Genomic DNA, 19,712 nt, shown 5'->3' on the forward strand with positions numbered 1-19,712 from the left:
CTTCACTCAGAGGGTGGTAGGTCCATGGAATATGCTGCCCCAAAAAGCTGTAGAAGCTACATCATTACATAAATTTAAAACAGAAATAGACAGTTTCCTAGAAGTAAACGGAATAAAGGGTTATGGGGAGCGGGCAGGAATTTGGACATGAGTCTAGGTTCAGATCGGTCATGGCCCTGTGGGTAGCAGAGCGGGCCCAGGGGCCGTGTAGCCTGATCCTGCTCCTATTTCATGTGTCTAATTCTGTTAGATTCAGGAGATGGTTCTGTGATAGTAGATTGGCGGTTAGGATCAGATCAGCCATGATCTTATTGAATGGCGCAGCAGGCTCGAGGGGCCGATTGGCCTACTCCTGCTCCTATTTCTTATGTTCTTAAAGTATTTACAGCACAGAAACAGGCCATTCGGCCCAACAGGTCCATGCCGGTGTTTATGCTCCACACGAGCCTCCTCCCACCACTGTTCATCTAACCCCATCAACATATCCTTCTATTCCTTTCTCCCTCACATGCTTATCTCGCTTCCCCTTGAATGCATCCATGCTAGTCGCCTCAACTACTCCTTGTGGTAGTGAGTTCCACATTCTAACCACTCTCTGAGTAAAGAAGATTTTCCTGAATTGCCTATTGGATTTATTAGTGACTATCTTATATTTATGGCCCCTAGATCTGGTCTCGCCTGCAAGAGGGAACATCTTTTCTACATCTACCCTATCAAACCCTTTCATAATCTTGACGACCTCCTATCAGGTCACCCCTCAGTCTTATCTTTTCTTGAGAAAAGAGCCACAGCCTGTTCAATCTTTCCTGATAGTTATAACCTCTCAGTTCTGGTATTATTCTAGTAAATCTTTTTGCACCTTCTCCAGTGCCTCTATTATCCTTTTTATAATATGGAGACAGAACTGTTCACAGTGCTCCAAGTCTGGTCTAACCAAGGTTCGATACAAGTTTAACATAACTTCTCTGGTTTTCAATTCTATCCGTCTAGAAATAAACCCCAGGGTTTTAGTTGCTTTTTTATGGCCTTATTAACCTGTGTCTCTACTTTTCGTGATTTGTGTATCTGTACCTCTGTTCCTCTACCCCATTTAGATATTATTTTCCCAGGAGCATGTGGCTTTCTTATTCTTCCTACGAAAAATAACTCTGGTAATTCATTCCACAGCATCATGACCTTCTGTATGTGTGTATATATAAAAAGAAGCTGTTCCTGCACTCTGTCCTAAATCTTTTGCATTTCACTTCATACTTGTGTCCCCTCATTTTAGACCCACCAGTCTGTGGAATACAGTCCATGGATTGTAGCCTTTCAATTGCAGTCGGTGAATTATTATGTCAGCGGAGAAACTTTATCTTCCCTTCAAACTATTAGGATAGCAGTGATCTAGTTCTCGTAATCCATACATCCAAATGTTATTTTAATACGCTTGCAGTGATGCTTTCCTTTTGGAAGATATACAGCCCGCTATCCTTTTTTGATGAAAAATAACAAACATTTGTTTAAGTCTTCTAGAAGAAAGAAAGAACTTGCATTTATATAGCGCTTTTCAGGACATCCCAAAGCGCTGTACAGCCAATGAATATCTTTGAAGGGCAGTCACGGTTGTAATGTAGGAAATTATTGAAAGTTATGACTAAAATATTACTTAAAAAAACTTAAAGTTTTAATGCAATGGGAAGATTACATGAATTAATGATTTATTTAAAATAAACCACTTGTGTCAAGAACTTCATAGCTCACTAATGTCTGTGGTACAGCTGAGTTTTGCTTCCCTCTTCTGAAGCACCTTGGGGTGTTTTTGTCTACGTGAAAGGCGCTATATGAATGCGGGTTGTTGTTGTTTTGTGCTTGTTATGTGGTCAAAATCCTTCAGCGAGAGGTTCATTTTGCATAAACCATAGGTTTGTGTATGAAATTTCTCATACCCCATGTCACAGAACTGACTTTCCTCATTAGAATTTCCAGCAGCTCTTCATTTCATTCACCGATGCCACTGTGCCTATTGACGACTGAATGCATTTACTGTTTTGAGTGTATTCTGTTTTGTGTGTGGCTCCATTTAAGATGGCTGTTCTAGCTCCTGTAATATAACACCGGGATGTGGGCTCCTGCTTTTTTTTATACAGAACTTTTGCATCATTGACTACATTAAATAAGCCATTTCCTAATTACTTTAATACAATTTAAGTAAAATTGTATCCTCATATGGAATGAAGTGCATTACATGTACTTATTCTTAAATGCTGAACTCACCCAACCACTTTTAAAGGGACTGTGGTGTAATCAGAGAAGAATGGGAAAAATGAGTCAGGTCTGTCACCTATTCTTACCTCACCTCACTGTAAAATTCACCCATAGTTTTTGTGAGCTTCAACAATCCAGCATTAGCTGAGACGCTTACAACAACTTGTGAGCAAAGCATGTGACCAGGAAAGCGAAAAGCTCAGTCATTTGATCTGTCACGTAGTGAGATATGCTCGTTGCCCTCATACGGTGCCAACTTTACAGAGGTTACTTTGCTCTATCCTGTCAAGGATGGTGATATTGCTTAACCAAGGAAGCTGGGGTGTGGGAGGAGCTATCCCAGAAGACCAGATTAATTAATTAGAAAGAGAATGCGCAGACTTATTCAATAATCTGTTTAAACTACCTTTACATTAGGGACTGGAGTAGCTGGGCTTTCCTGGATGGGCAAATGCTTTTCTTTCACAGAACCATGCTGTTTAAAGGACTATTGTCACTCGGAATTTCTGGTCTGCAAGCTTAAGGTTTCTGAGGTGCATGAAGCATCCTTTCAACAGCATTACTTTCAAGCATTAAACAGCGAGATCTCACATTGAAGCTTCAGTGTAAAGACCGCACTGTTTTCGTTCTCCGTGTAGAATGTGGCTAATTTGCATTGAATGGCCGTGTTATAGCTGAGATGTCTTATAGCAGATGGTGCAGAACTAAACTGCCTACTGCCAGAAGAGTCCATTTGGCAGACATTACCTTTCACATAGAAACATGGGGACCAATTGTCTTAGATAGAACCCATCAGAAGGATGGTAGGTTGAGTGATCACAATGCCTGCCCAAAAGGTCCAGCGAGAGGCCCAAATCATTTACATGGTTGGGCCTCATTTTAATTTGGTTGGCAAGCTGCCAGCACCCTGAGCACTGGAAAGCAGCTCACCAATTGCTGGGGGGCAGGGGGAGGCAATCCTAGGATGAAAGAGCACAGAGACACTGGCAGTGAACCAGAAGATTTTTGTGAAGCGAGAAGCAGCATTCATTTTTAGGCTGTGATATTGTAATCACATTCTACAATGGCTGTGCAGCCAGGTGGAGGCATGAAGTAGATGTTTGGAAAGTTCTTGTAAGAAGGGAGAGAATGTAGAAGAGCATGTCGCCCTGTGCCACGCTTGTGCTTCTGGTGCCCAATTACAATATGAACTGGGCAGAGTTGTAGGAGTAGGTTGGCAGCTAATGAATGGGGGGTAAACCAATTTTAAATATACTTGGCGACCTCATGTGGCGTTGCTCATAGTATGGAATCTGGAGCATAATTGTGATGTTTAGCTGCGAACTTGCCTGTCCTTTTAAGACCACTGCCCAAGTTCTCGTGGACATTGAAGCACTTGTAATTGCTTGTAAACATGCTGATGTTAATAAGCGATCAGTAATTTGCTTGTAAATTTTAGGCTCCAGGTCAGAACCCAGGATGAAATACCCAACATTCTTTCTCTTTTTATGATTGTTTTGCATCTATAATAAAATGTAATGTGAAAAGTGACATGCGCACACAGACTTTTTTATTGTTATTAATGGATGCACAGACATAACAGTGCCACAGGAGATGCACTGTAGGAGGAAAGTTTCTCTTACCTGTCTCTGCTGCCTTCAAATTGATGTTTTTCTCTCTCTCTTTTTCTCTCTCTCGCCTCTTTGACTCCTCTAACTTATCTTATGCTTCTCTGGTTCTACATTCATCCATACTAAAATTACCTCTCTCCATCTGCCGTCTCCCCATTTTCTTCCATCCCCTCTGCTCAAAACATTAAAAAAAAGGAAAAGCCCGTTTCCAAGCACAGAGACATGGTAGCAAAAGTGCAGGATGATCAGATGACAAATTGTGTAAATCTACAGTATAAATAGTGCCTTGATTGCATTTTCTCAGACATCTGCAATTTCCTCACCCATTTCTTGTAATACTCTGGAGTGGGAACCATCAGTTCCTGGAGATTTGGTTACCTTAAGTCCCATTATTTTTTCCATTACCATTTTTTAAACTTTTATATTAGATCCACTAAGTTCCTCCCCTTGACTTATTTTAGGTTCCCTTGTACGGCTGGTGCTCTGTCCTCTTCCTCCACTGTGAAAACCGATACAAAGTATTAATTTAATAAGTCTGCCATTTCCTTATTATCCATACAGAAAATCAGGTTAGGCAGCATCTGTGAAGAGAGAAACAGAGTTAACATTTCAGGTCGATGACCTTTCATCAGACGAAACACAGATGCTGCCTGACCTGAGTATCTCCAGCATTTTCTGTTTTTATTTCAGATTTCCAGCATCTGCAGTATTTTCTTTTTGTTTTCCTTATTATCCGTTATAGTCTTGCCTGCAACTGTCTTTAATGGGCCTACGTTCTCCTTTACCATTCACTTTATCTTAATATATTTATAAAAACTTTTGCTGTTAGCTAATATTCAGGTGCCAATTTCAATATCTCTTTGTCTGACCATGATGCCTTTATCTTAACACTTTGCAAATCTGTGATATTGTGCAGGATTAAAATAGTTTTGATTGCAACTTTGCTTTTAATTTTTAGATCAGGTTTTACATGGACCAGCATAAACATCTGAGGCTGGCGGCACTGAACTATAGTCAGTTTAATGCTGGGAATCCAAGCCCAGGACGAATTAGATTCGGTCTGTCTGAACTCACTATGTGGCACCCTTGCAGCTGGCAGAGGAAGGAGACTGGGCCGCATTCATTCGTAGGGCCGAGAGATGAAAGGATATAGTCCTAAGCCACTGTGCCACTCAGTCCTCCAATTCTGGTTTCATACTCCTCATTAGAGACATAATAGAAAACCATTGCAGTTATATTTGAGAAAAGGAAGTGAGTGGTTCTTGAAATTTGAATAAACCTTTCTTCACTGTCATAAGGACATAGGAATACAATACTAGAAAAGAATGTACAATACCAGAAAAGACCATTGCGGTTCATGTGACTGGTTCTAAAGATCCCAAACTATAAGTTACGTATGAACTCGCCAAGAGTCCATTCGTAGAGCCATATACATAATCATGAGGATTTCTCTAATATTGCCTTTTTTATATATATATATTGTCATTTTTCGATAGGCAGCTATTGATTGCCACTCTATGAACCCGCAGTGATTACATAGTGAATGATTAATGACAGTATCACATGTCAGAAAAATGGAATGCACTGCTATCAGCAGTCACTGTTGGATTCAAAAAAGGGTTTGAAGATGGGATAAATTGCCCCTAATATGCACCACAGTATCTATTGATTACTGTATGTATGCAGCTATTGTTATGTCCGAATAAACACTTGTATTGGTGGAATAACAACTAATTGCTGTTATGTCTGGGCCCTCTAGAATATTAAAGAATAATAAAAGCAATACAAGAGAGACCTAGGAGTGTTATTGCTGCAATGTGTTTCCTCCCATCAGGGGGCCATCTAGTGTCCAGTTAGCAATATGCAAGTAGCATACACTTTCCCTCCTCCAGAAGTGAAAATAATCAGCTCCAAAAATAAGCCTGGTTAACAGCTAAAAAAAATTCGGCAACTACATCTTACAATAACGTGATTGAAAAAGAACCATAGCATTCTCCTGGTTGTACGCAGGAAAAATGAGTTTTGCCAACACTAGAACTGTAATGAAAACCACTACATTCATAACCATCTATGCCCAAATGATTTGGAAGGTTCCTTGACCTTTGGGGATATCTTCGAGTAGGATTGACAGTAGGTGAGCTGGGACGAATAACAGGAGCAGTAGATGGTAACTTCTCCAGTTCGGGTTCAACACCATTGGGCTTCACGACAGTCTTGGAGCGCACGAATAACATCCGGGGAAATGGTTAGTTTGTTATACATGGGAATAGGCGAACCATCTGAAGTATCAATTGTCAGCTCCTGAATCTGCTTCCTCAGCTCTTGCCACCAATTTTGTTTTCTCCCCTCGCAGAAGCCACTCGCTTCCTTTTTGTGGTTTGAAATTAAGGTCAGAAGAGTTCAAAATTACCCGGCATAGCTTGGAGAATGTTTACATTTTGTGGCAGTCTGCTGCTGGCTGCCAATCACTAGCTAGCACGGAGCCGACCTGTTCAAGCATACGCAAACCCCGCACGTGCTCGCAAGTGAATTCCAGTCGTTCTGGGGTGATCTTGAGAGAGGGGCGGGCCAGAGGCAGCAAGAAAGGTTGATTTTTGCCAGCGACACCTGGACGGAGCTCAGCAAATGCTTTTGACATCGAATGCTAATGGGTAGCCTGTATGGGAAACAATAAGAAGAATGGGAAGACATTTTGAAAATATACGATAGAAAAATATTTTTTGTTACTGAGAAAGAGCAAGTAAAGAGATTTGTGGAGAGAGGCTTTGATACCTTAGCAGAAGTTGACGATTCTCTAGTTAATATTTTCCAAACAACTGGTTAATATGGTAAGAGTTCGTAGTTTGGTTCATAGTGTGAAGGATCTCTCGCGTGTTCGGGGAATGACATACCTAATTATTCTCTTAAGAATGCTCATTTCATATTAAATATAAATGTTTATATTCTCATTTTATTAAGTGATTCTATAGTGCACAGCGATGGAATACAAAGTTACTCAAGTACTACTATTATGTGAAAATGACTGGTTGAAATCTGTTTTATGTGCCTTGGTTGCCAGGCTTGTGGTTTCACATTTTGTTTCAGTTGCTTTAATTACTAGGCTTGCCATTCAACAAATAGTTTCTTAATTCCTCAGCCAGCTGTTGCATGAGACATCAGACAGAAGTCGTATCTTCATTTGAAATTGCTCCATTTCGGTGAGAACTGGCTGCAGAATCACTGTCTGATTAAATAGCGCAGCGCCTGTACTTTTGGCTTACATGCATTGTTCTTAAATTATAAAATGACACTTGTCCTACTTCAATAACCAACATTAAATCTCAGTTCAACTCTGTAATGGGAAAGTTCTTTTCTGCACTTTGTAAACCCGATGGCAATATTTCCGCCATCTGCAAAATATTAAAGCTTTATCATTGAGCATCGAAAGTGTTTCTAAACTAACGGAGTTTCAGGAACAGTTTGCTCTGAAAGTGCTGGTCAAGAATTGTCACTATGCCTTGTGGATGATCGCCAACAAGCGAGAGAGTCTAACCACTGCCCCATGATATTCAATGGCATTACCATCGCCGAATCCCCCACCATCAACATCCTGGGGGTCACCATTGACCAGAAACTTAACTGCACCAACCACATAAATACTGTGGTAACAAGAGCAGGACAGAAGCTGGGTATTCTGCAGCGAGTGTCTCACCACCTGACTCCCCAAAGCCTTTCCACCATCTACAAGGTACAAGTCAGGAGTGTGATGGAATACTCTCCACTTGCCTGGATGAGTGCAGCTCCAACAACACTCAAGAAGCTCGACATTATCCAGGACAAAGCAGCCCACTTGATTGGCACCCCATCCACCACCTTAAACATTCACTCCCTCCACCACCGGCATACCGTGGCTGCAGTGTGTACCATCTACAAGATGCACTGCAGCAACCCGCCAAGTCTTCTTCGACAGCACCTCCCAAACCCGTGACCTCTTCCACCTAGAAGGACAAGGGCAGCAGGCGCATGGGAACACCACCACCTCCAAGTTCCCCTCCAAGTCACACACCATCCTGACTTGGAAGTATACCGTCGATCCTTCATCGTCGCTGGGTCAAAATCCTGGAACTTCCTCCCTAACAGCACTGTGGGAGTATCTTCACCACACGGACTGCAGCGGTTCAAGAAGGCGGCTTCTCGAGGGCAATTAGGGATGGGCAATAAATGCTGGCCTTGCCATTGACGCCCCGTTCCCATGAATGAATAAAAAATGTCGTACTGCAGCAGATGCCGTAGCTATCTTTCCTTTAGAAACGAAATCAGAAAATACATTTATATGTGTTTACATGTAGTAGTAATAACAAAAAATGCTGGAAAAACTCAGCAGGCCAGGCAACATCCGTGGAGGGAAAATAGAGTCGACGCTTCAGGTCTAACCCTTTTTCAAAACTGGAAAGGAAATGAAATGGATCGAAAGGCAGGGCTGGGAGAGAACAAAAGAAGTGAAGAGACATTAAGAGGTATTCAAAACGAGACGAGATGGTGATAGGACTAGTGGAGACAAAAGACGGCTCTAGATTAGGTGTGAAATGTTCTGGCAGAATGGGAGACAGCTGCCATGTGGGAGAGAAAAAAGAAAGAAAAAAAGGGGTGGGGGGTGGGGGGGCAGGGCCAAAACAAAGATGTGGATAAAATATAAGCAAAAATGTAATGGGGGCCGAGGTTATGATCTGAAATTGTTGAACTCGATATTGAGTCTGGAAGGCTGTAAAGTGCCTAATCGGAAGATGAGGTGCTGTTCCTCGAGTTTATGTTGAGCTTCCGTGGAACAATGCAAGAGCCCGAGTATAGTGAGGCCTGAGTGGGAATGGGGCGGTGAATTAAAGTGACAGGCGACCGGATCGCCTGTCACTTTAATTCACCGCCCCGTTCCCACTCCGACCTCACTGTACTTGGGGGAGCAAAAAGTAGATGGAGTTCTGGGTAGAATTAATTCCCCCTTCTCCTTGATCTGGGTTTTATGGGCAGGGTGCGGCTCTCTTTTTTTCTTTGCTCCCGTTGTCCTGGCCAACCCCTCCTTTATACTATAGCACAGGGATGCCAACAGTTTTTGGTCTCCAGTAAGCAAGATGCTGGTTCTGGGTGCATCATGGTTTAAAGCCAATCTTTTCCAGATTGATGTTCAGAATGGTTTGATGCAGGGAATCGTTAGAATGAGTTTCTGACCTCTGTTAGAACATAAGAATGATAAAGGATGAGAAAAGGCCATCTTGCCAATCAGAGGCATCCTTCTACTGCCCTTGTTCTCCCATTCTAATGTCTGTAATGATTTTGAGTGTACCTAGTGCTGGATTGAATCTTTCTGGTGGCAGTTGCTCCAATAATTTTCTGCCTGGGAGAGGTGGAATTAGGAGTGTGTCTTGGACTCAGTACATATGGACGATTTTGGGCTGGTTTTCCGACATTCTGTTGATGATCATGAGCATTTGTTCCCTATTATTTTCCATTTCTCTACTGTTCCAAATCCTGTTTGCAGGTGACTTTTAGTCTTTCTGTACCAGCTGTAGCTTTGGGCACAAACATAATGGCCCAGAAATTCGGGTCGGGGGCTACCTGCGGGTGCAAGCCCCCGACCTGCACTTACTGAGCGCGCCGGCTGTTGAGCTGTGGGCCCCCGTGGAATTCCGATCCGGGGCCTGCTCCAGCTGCCGGCGTGCAGTGCTTGCGTATCCCAGGGCCGCAGTTAGTTCGATGCATCCCCTGAGATCACGTGGGCCATGGGGAGCCAATCGGAGCAGGGAATGCTCCATTCATAAGTCTGACAGGAAGTGCTGTCAAACTTAGAAATACTACAGGCCCCTTCTTCTTACAAAACATCACTAAATCTTCAAATAATTTTTTTTTTAAATCACATTTTTTAAATAAACTATAAATTAAATGAAATAACTATTTTAAACAATTTAAATTTTTGAAAAAATTTAATTTTCTAAAGGAGCTAAAAATAAACTTACCCTGCTTTAAAGTATTTAAAAATAATAAACCTGTGGGGAAAAAATGTTTTAATTTTAATTAATTCACCACTTACCTTGTAAAAAGCAGGCCTTACACCTGCTTTTTACATTTCTAAATTCTGCAGACTTACCCTCCCAGGAAAACCTGTTTTAAAAAAAAAAAAAAAAAAATTTAAAAATTTTTTAAAAACCCGAAGTTCGATGCGCACGTGCAGCCTCTCCCGCGTACGCATTCGACCTCCTGTTCCCCTGCTTTCAGGGGAACAGAAGTGCCGGCTTCCCGCGCATGCGCAGTGCATGCAGGAATCCGGCACTTCCATTGGGCCTACGGGTGAGTACCCCGTGCGTACTCACCCGTGGAGAGCCGAAAGACTAGGTATATATTCTCTAGAGTTTAGAAGAATGAGAGGTGATCTCATTGAAACATATAAAATTCTTACAGGGCTTGACAGGGTAGATGCATGGAGGATGTTTCCCCTGGCTAGGGAGTCTAGAACTAGAATAAGGGGCCGGCCATTTAGGACGGAGATGCGGAGAAACGTCATCACTCGGAATTCTCTACCCCAGAGGGCTGTGAATGCTTAGTCAGTGAGAGGTTTTTGGATACTAAGGGAATCGAGGGATATGGGGATAAAGCGGGAAAGTGGAGTTGAGGTAGAAGATCAGCCATGATCTTATTGAAGGGCTGAATGGCCTACTCCTGTTCCTAATTCTTATGTTCTTGTGTAGTAGTTAGGATGGAGATGGGGCTTGTGGGAGACGAAAGATCATAATTCAACCTTCATATAAGACCTGGCATATTGTGGTGATGGCCGTCTTTTTGCTAGGTTCTGAATGCACTGTTAGGCTACGATTTCACCTACTGAGGCGGGCGCAGTGCGGCTGAAGTAGGTGGCGGGTTGCGACCCCACTCCCGAATCCATCCTGCTCTGAGAGAGAAGAATTTTCTGTTGTTTGGGCTCGTTAAGCCCGCCCTGCGAGGTTCCTGGCCAATTAAAAGGAAGCGGGTCTCATGACATCATTTGATGACACGTCATCAGCCGGTTTCCTTAAAGGGAGCACGTCCACATTCATCTTGACAGTTGATCTGTCAGTGTTCTGCAGCATTCAGGTGCTGCAAACACTAACTAGCACTGCACAAGAACATCAGAACATAAGAAAGAGGAGCAGAAGTAGGCCATAAGGCCCCTCGAGCCTACTCTGCCATTCAATAAGGTCATGGCTGATCTTTGACCTCAACTCCACTTTTCTGCCCGATCTCCATATCCCTTGATTCCCCTAAAGTCCAAAAATCTATCTATCTCAGCCTTGAATATACTCAAAGACTCAGCATCCACAGCCCTGTGGGGCAGAGAATTCCAAAGGTTCACAACCCTCTGAGTGAAAAAATTCCTCCTCATCTCAGTCTTAAATGGCCTACCGCTTATCCTGAGACTATGCCCCCTAGTTCTAGACACTCCAGCCAGGGGAAACAACCTTTCAGCATCTACCCTGTCAAACCCCTTCAGAATCATATATGCTTCAATGAGATCACCTCTCATTCTTCTAAACTCCAGAGAGTATAGACCCATTCTACAGAATCTCTCATCATAGGACAGCCCCCTCATCCCAGGAATCAATCTAGTAAATCTTTGTTGCACCGCCTCCAAGGCAAGTATATCCTTCCTTAGATAAGGAGACCAAAACTGTGCACAGTACTCCAGGTGTGATCTCACCAAGACCCTGTACAATTGTAGCAAGACTTCCTTAATCTTATACTCCAACCCCCTTGCAATAAAGGCCAACATGCTATTTGCCTTCCTTATTGCTTGCTGTACCTGCACGCTAGCTTTCTGTGTTTCCTGCACGAGGACACCCAAATTTATCTGAACACCAACCTTTAACAATTTCTCACCATTTCAAAAATATTCTGTTTTTCTATCCTTCCCACCAAAGTGAATAACCTCACATTTCCCTACATTATCATCTTCTTAGGCAGTCCCTCGGAACCAAGGATGACTTGCTTCCACATGAAGGGTGGAAGATGCCTGTGCGTGAATTCTTTTAACATGGGGTGGCCGTTGCACACCAGCTACCACACGGGTTTGACAGAGCAAGGTCTTGGTCCAATGGCAAGGGGATACAAGACAATTGGAGACCAGGCTCTACTACAACGGCCTAGATCACACACAAACATACTGCTACTGTCCTCCTCCCTCCTTCGCGCAGGTCCTCTCTGCCTGGGTTTCGTAGGATGCATCGTGGTCCTCCCGACCTCGCTGTTGGCCCGTGCCGCACCTTCCCTGGGCCCCGACCCCGCTGCTGGTCCACGCTGCGCCACTCCTGGGCCTTGACCTCGCTGCTGGGCTCGTCCTCGCTCCTGGGTCCCGGCCTCGGACATGAATGATGTTGTCTCTCACAGGATCTAATTAGCACTGATATTCTCGCGATCCCTACATTATACTCCATTTGCCACCTTACTGCCCACTCAATTAGTCTATCTATATCCCTTTGCAGACTCTTTGTCATCTCCTCACAGTTTACTGTCCCAACTAGCTTTGTATCATCAGCAAACTTGGATACATTACACTCTCCCTTCATCTAGGTCATTAATATAGATTGTAAATAGCTGAGGCCCCAACACTGATCTTTGCGGCATCCCACTAGATACAGCCTGCCAACCTGAAAAAGTCCCGTTTATCCCTACTTTCTGTTTTCTGTCCGTTATTCAATCCTGTATCCATGCTACAATGTTACCCCCAACCCCATGAGCCCTTATCTTGTGTGGTACCTTTTATGTGGCACCTTATCGAATGCCTTTTGGAAATCCAAATATACTACATACACTGGTTCCCCTTTATCTACCCTGTTAGTTACATCCTCAAAAAACTCCAATAAATTTGTCAAACGCAATTTCCCTTTCATAAAACCATGTTGACTCTGCCTAATCATGTTATGATTTTCTAAGTGCCCTGATACCACTTCCTTAATAATGGATTCCAGCATTTTCCCGACGACTGATGTCAGGCTCACTGGCCTGTAGTTCCGTTTTTTCTCTTCTCTCCTTTCTTGAATAGCGATGTTACATTTGCTACCTTCCAATCCGCTGGGACTGTTCTAGAATCTAGGGAATTTTGAAAGATCAAAACCAATGCATCCATTATCTCTGCAGCCATCTTTTAGAACCCTAGGATGTAGACCGTTCAGTCCAGGGGATTTGTCGGCTTTTAGTCCCATTAGTTTCTCTAGTACTTTTTCTCTATTTATATTAATTACGTTAAGTTCCTCACCCTCATTAGACCCTTGGTTCCCCACCATTGTTGGTATGCTTTTACTGTCTTCTACTGTGAAGACAGATACAAAATATTTGTTTAACGTTTCTGCCATTTCCTTATTCCCCATAATAATTTCTCCTGTCTCGGCCTCCAAGGGACCAATGTTTACTTTTGCTAATCTCTTCATTTTTACATACTGTTTTTATGTTTTTTTGCTAGTTTTCTCTCGTTCTATTTTCTCCCTTTTTATCAATGTTTTGGCCATCCTTTGCTGGTTTCTGAAACTCTCCCAATCCTCAGGCTTAATACTATTCTTCACAACATTATAAGCTTCTTCTTCCAATTTAATGCTATCCTTAACTTCTTTAATTAGCAACGGATGGATCACTTTTCCAGTGGAGTTTTTGTTTCTCAATGGAATGTATTTTTGTTGAGAATTATGAAATATTTCTTTAAATGCTAGCCATCGTTTATCTACCGCCATACCTTTTTAATCCATTTTTCCAATCTACTTCAGCCAACTCGCCCCTCATACCTTTATAATTGGGGGCTTTATTTAAGTTTAAGACTCTAGTTTCAGACTTGGGCAAGTCACTCTCAAACTTAATGTGAAATTCTATCATATTATGATCACTCTGCCCCAGAGGATCCTTTACTGTGAGATTGCTAATTAACCCTGTCTCATTACACAATACAAGATCTGAAATACCTGTAGTCTGTTCCCTGGTTGGTTCCATGACGTATTGTTCTAGGAAATTGTCCCGAATGCATTCCATGAACTTGTCCTCCAGGATTACCTGTGCCAATTTGATTTTTCCAGTCTATATGAAGATTAAAGTCCCCCAAGATTATTGAATTACCTTTGTTACAAGCTCATACTATTTCTTGATTAATATTCTGTTCAACGTTATAGCTACTGTTAGGGAGCCTATATACTACTCCCACCAATGTTTTCTGCCCCTTGTTATTCCTTATCTCCACCCATACTGATTCTACTTCCTGATCTTCTGACCCGAGATCCTTTCTCTCTACTGTCATTATGTCATCCTTTATTATCAGGGCTACCCCACCTCCTTTTCTATTCTGTCTGCCTTTTCAAAACGTCAAGTACCCTAAAACATTTAGTTCCCAATCTTGGTCACCTTGCAAATTCAGATCCATTCTCGGGCTGCTCTTTATTTTCTCGCTGTCGCCACTGCTTTAATTCAGGTCCGCTCTCGAGCCGCATGTTATCCTCTCGCCACTGCACCCAGGCTCTCCCTCATATGCTTATGTAGGGAGTCACAGCATGCAGGGACGTTCTCTTCCCTTCCAATGGGCGGAAGAGACCTCCCCAGAACACCAACGCAACCTGGTTGCACATTGCACAGGAGGGCTCAAGGAGGGATGTCATCAGGAGGACCTGGCTGCAGTGGCGCAAACCTTTCATTGATCTCAGTAGATCACGAAAGGTTACTGCAAAGCCACATTCAACCTCATCCTGCTGTGCCACTCATCACATCCCCATCACTCTGCCTTCCCTACCCTGCTCCTGCACATCCTTGCACCTCCACCCATCCCTCTCTATCTACATCATCACATCCCCATCTCACTAGCCACACCACACACTAACCCTCATCCTAGTGCAATCATACCAACTAACAACATACAGGGGTAGGCATTTGGGTGTTTTTGCCAATGTTCATGTAAAGTTTCTGTTGATGTGTTGCCTGGTAGGGAGGCTTTGGTTTCCAGTCCTAGCCAGGAATTTCTAGGAGGTCATGTTCCAAGAACCAATTCCTAGGAGTTAGCTGACATCACCCTATGTTTGTGGAGCTACATGTGCTTCATGTGTATGTGTGTATTATTTGGCCAGCTATTACATTATAGCTTTGATGCCTTTATATTCAATTTAACCCCAAAATTGCCACCACTGATTTGCAATCATGTTACCAGGATCACTGATAAGATTATCACCACTTTTAAGGGCAGTGGCTGATGCTGAGGTATATTTCCACTGGTGCTTACAGCCCTTTGGTACTCACCCCAAGTGGCCATGCTTCAGTTAGACAGTGAGCATCTCTTGGTGGGAGAGGTAAGAGCATGGGGGGGGGGGTGGTGGTGGATGGGCTGGTGGGGTGCAGTCACATCCAGGCTCACCTCATCTTCGCCTCCATACCCATGCGTTTTCCAGCAGGGGTCACTGGTTAGCAATCGGGAGATGAAACTCTGGGCATGATTTCCTCCCCCCCCCCCCCCCCCCCCCCCCAGTTGTAACATCCCCACCAGCATTTCAGCTGAGATCATCTAGCTCCACACAGGCTGGGGAATCGAACATACGTTTCTGGTCTGTATGGGTCAGTACCACAGCAGGTTATGCTATCATCTACTAAAGTACCACAGGAGAATTGCGTTTTTTTAAACTTCACATTGTTGTGTCATTGTCAGTACAGTTAAGTTCATGCTTGGCAACACCGACCCAGCAGCCATTTTGTTTTGTTGATTAAGAAAGGAGGTAAACGGGGGACCCGCGCATCTAAAGAGATACAAATCTGAAAATTATATCTGTGAAGGCAAAGTCCATGAGGCAATCATTTTTTTTTTGTATCGACCAAATTGGAACTATTTGTTCTTGGTCATTTTCTCCACAAAGCAGTTATTCAAAAAATTACCTTCTGCTTTGCTTTTAGAATGTTCAGTCAGTCAATAACAGATTTTCCAGTGGTTCAGAGTTATTGTTAGCATCACCACCACCAACAACAGACATTTGTAAATGCATAAAAATAATTGTGAATATTGAAGACTGTCAAACGATTTTGGTTGATGTAATACAGCTGCCTTGGCCTGGCAGACCCAGGCCAGTCATGCACAGTGTGGTATTGGCCATCCAAGGCAGACAAGTAAGAGGCAGGAAGGCTCGAGTGCTGAAATGGTTAATCAGAAAGCCTTCTACATGGAAAAAACCCTCTTGAGAAAGATCATGATTGTGAAGACTTGCTATTCGCTGTGTGGAGCTTGGCAAAGCCAGTTAGTAACATAGCTGCCATGTCAACTCTCATCCCTTTATCTCAAAGAGATAGATTTACCAGCCTATCCATTAGTTCTGCGTCCCCTCATCCATCTTTGCATTCTTTCAAAATGCATGCTCTTTCCTTGCATTGTGTCTGTCCTTGTTGACTTAATAGTAAAGAAAGGACGAAAAGATTAGGTTTCATGACTATTTGTTTTCATACCCTGTCAGGTATTTTTTAAGTTATCTTCTTCCGTGTACTGCTCTGTGAATGAAGTTCTCTGAGCGATTCCTGCAGCTTGTGCTGGGAACACGTGGCAAATTGCAGAGCACCAACTAGCCACGTACTCACAAGGGCTGAAATCCATCTGGCCTGTAATTAACTCCTGTCGCATTTCTTGCCATCAACTATCTCCTCACGAGCCAGAAGAGATAAAATTCTGTCTTGCAGTCCCGCTCTGGAACTGAAACAATATCTATAGCCCATCAGAATAACTGCACTGCTTCTAACTAGCTTCTTTTCATTCTGCTGTTTTTTTTTCGATGCAGGAGCTGTAAGCATCTCCTAAGTGGCTCCGGAAGCGCTTGCACCACTTCTCATGGGAGAGGATTTATTTCCACCTCCTGGCTGTGAAGAGCAGACAACTATCTCTTATGAAATAAAATCCAGAGGTTAGTAACAGTTTACTCAGGATACCTCATTCCTTTGAGATTGGTTTGGCAAATGCATTAATCGTCATATTTGAATATTGTAAAGATGTCACAGCATTATGTGGCACTAATATTTTTTAAACATGGTGAATTGCAAATATACCTTCATAATGTAACTCTCAATAATCCCAGTAATTTTGATTGATCAGAGGAAACTGGAGGCAATAATGTTGCTTTTTAATTAGCCAGCAAAGGTTTAGTTTCTCAAATCCACGAGCCTGAGATTAATGGCCTCATATTTTCCTGACTGAACTAGTGGGCTTTTTGTAAGCTTCTGTTACTACAACAGAAGCAGTCTTGATTCCTGGTATTTTGTGCTATTGTGGTTAGTAGCATTCTGTGGTACTGTCTTAAACTTCCTTGTACTGTGTGAAAATTTGCATTGTCACAATCTTATCTGATCAGTGATTCATACGATAATTGGCTGTTTAGCACGGTCTCCTTATAATTCCTCTACTTCTGGAAACATTGCTCAGGTTTGAATTTAGGTTTTAAAAAAATCAAAAGTTCTTATTATCAGCATATATTGGATGCAGTTGTTCCTTTTTATAAATGATATGTCATGGTGCGGCATGCTGCAGCACAAGGCAGGAGCAGCAAGTGAGATTTATTGCATGCTGCAGAGTGCCCCATCTTAACTGCCTCATTGCTCAAAGGTATAATGTTCTTCTAGTGGTTTCGTACCTCTGAATCAGAACGGTGTGGGTTCAGGTCCCACCCCAGAGATTTGAGCACAAAAATGTAGGCTGACACTCCAGTGCAGTGCTGAGGGAGTGCTGCACTGTCGGAGGTGCCGTCTTTCGGATGAGATGTTAAACCGAGGCCCCGTCTGCTCTCTCAGGTGGACATAAAAGATCCCAAGGCACTATTTAGAAGACGAGCAGCGGAGTTTTCCCCGGTGTCCTGGCCAATCATTATCCCTCAACCAACATCACTAAAACAAATTGTCTGGTCATTATCACATTGCTGTTTGTGGGAGCTTGCTGTGCACAAATTGGCTGTTGCACTTCCTACATTACAACAGTGACTCCACTTCAGGCTGAGTTTGTGAAAGCTGCGATATAAATGCAAATTATTTCTTTTTTTCTTTAATTTCTTTCAGTTTATATGGGTCTGGTGTTAGTGGTGGTTTGGCTGTTGTGCCTTTTCCTTTAGATGCTATGATTCTGATTTTTGGGATTTAGTTGGCATTAGTCTGGTTTGGGGTGGTTTAGCTAGTATGGATCTGGCTCTTGTGGTGGTTTACAGTATATGTTTGGTTTTGTGGCAGTTTAGGTGTATGTTTCGGTTTCTCCTGATAGATTAGCTCGAATATGTCTAGTTTTCACAGTGGCTTAGTTAATAAGTACATGCGAGTCCCTGGGTAGGAAGTCTAAGAAGGGAACTTTTTATTGCCATTAGTGGTGGTTTTCGTTGTACATTTCGTTGTACTGCACTTGTGCACTAACAGTGACAATAAAGTTGATTATGAAATGCTTGAACTCAAAGTTTGGTAGCTAGAGGTGCCTTTACTGATGCTTGTTTAGTTTAGACTGCAGGGGATCAGCACCTGTGCAGTGACAACTCCCTACCTTTTAATAGAAACATTGAAACATAGAAGATAGGAGCAGGAGTAGGCCATTTGGCCCCTCGAGCCCGCTCCGCCATTTAATGAGATCATGGCTGATCATCCAAATTTAGTACCCTGTCCCTGCCTTCTCCCCATATCCCTTGATCCTTTTAGCCTCAAGAAATATATCCAACTCCTTCTTGAATATATTTAATGAATTGGCCTCAACTGCCTTCTGTGGCAGAGAATTCCACAGGTTCACCACTCTCTGGGTGAAGAAATTCCTCCTCATCTCAGTCCTAAATGGCTTACCCCTTATCCTTAGACTGTGACCCCTGGTTCTGGACTCCCCCGCCATCGGGAACATCCTTCCTGCATCTAGTCTGTCTAGTCATAGAGTCATAGAGTCATAGAGTTTTACAGCACAGAAAGAGGCCCTTCGGCCCATCGTGTCTGCGCCGCCCATCCATCCCTGTCCAGTCTAATCCCATTTTCCAGCATTTGGTCCATAGCCTTGTATGCAATGGCATTTCAAGTGCTCATCCAAATGCTTCTTGAATGTTGTGAGGGTTCCTGCCTCCACCACCCTTTCAGGCATTGAGTTCCACATTCCAACCACCCTCTGGGTGAAAAAGTTCCTCCTCAAATCCCCTCTAAATCTCCTGCCCCTTACCCTGAATCTATGCCCCCTTGTTATTGGCCCCCCCACTAAGGGGAAAAGTTCCTCTTTATCTACCCTATCTATGCCCCTCATTATTTTGTACACCTCAATCAGGTCCCCCCTCAGCCTTCTCTGCTCCAAGGAAAACAACTCCAGCCTGTCCAGCCTCTCTTCATAGCTGAGGCGCTCCATCCCAGGTAACATCCTGGTGAATCTTCTCTGCACCCTCTCCAAAGCAATCACATCCTTCCTATAGTGAGGCGACCAGAACTGCACACAGTACTCCAGCTGTGGCCTCACCAGCGTTTTGTACAGCTCCATCATAACCTCCCTGCTCTTATATTCTATGCCTCGGCTAATGAAGGCAAGTATCCCATATGCCTTTTTAACCACCTTATCTACCTGCTCCGCTGCCTTCAGGGATCTATGTACATGTACACCAAGGTCCCTCTGACCCTCTGTACTTCCTAGGGTCCTACCACTCATTGTGTATTCCCTTGCCTTATTTGTCCGTCCAAAATGCATCACCTCGCACTTTTCAGGGTTAAATTCCATTTGCCACTTTTCCGCCCATCTGACCAACCCGTTTATATCGTCCTGTAGCCGGAGGCTTTCCTCCTCGCAATTTACCACCCCACCAATTTTCGTGTCATCTGCGAACTTACTGATCATACCTTTTACATTTTCATCCAAATCATTTATGT

The 19,712-nt window shown here is 43.2% G+C and overlaps 1 protein-coding gene across 4 annotated transcripts in view; it reads left to right on the forward strand.

Moving 5' to 3' along the window:
• The window catches only part of lypd6 (LY6/PLAUR domain containing 6), a 340,290-nt gene that overhangs the window by 212,941 nt on the left and 107,637 nt on the right, over positions 1-19,712 (forward strand). For all 4 annotated transcript variants that reach the window (XM_085986694.1, XM_085986699.1, XM_085986696.1 and 1 more), the window contains exon 2: positions 16,637-16,759. The gene's annotated coding sequence lies outside the window, so the exon portion shown is untranslated. The remainder of the gene's footprint in view (positions 1-16,636; positions 16,760-19,712) is intronic.

This window comes from Somniosus microcephalus, chromosome 4, assembly GCF_052327205.1.
Source record: "Somniosus microcephalus isolate GS21.2 chromosome 4, FLI_Smic_1.0, whole genome shotgun sequence".
Classification (NCBI taxonomy): Eukaryota; Metazoa; Chordata; class Chondrichthyes; order Squaliformes; family Somniosidae; genus Somniosus; species Somniosus microcephalus.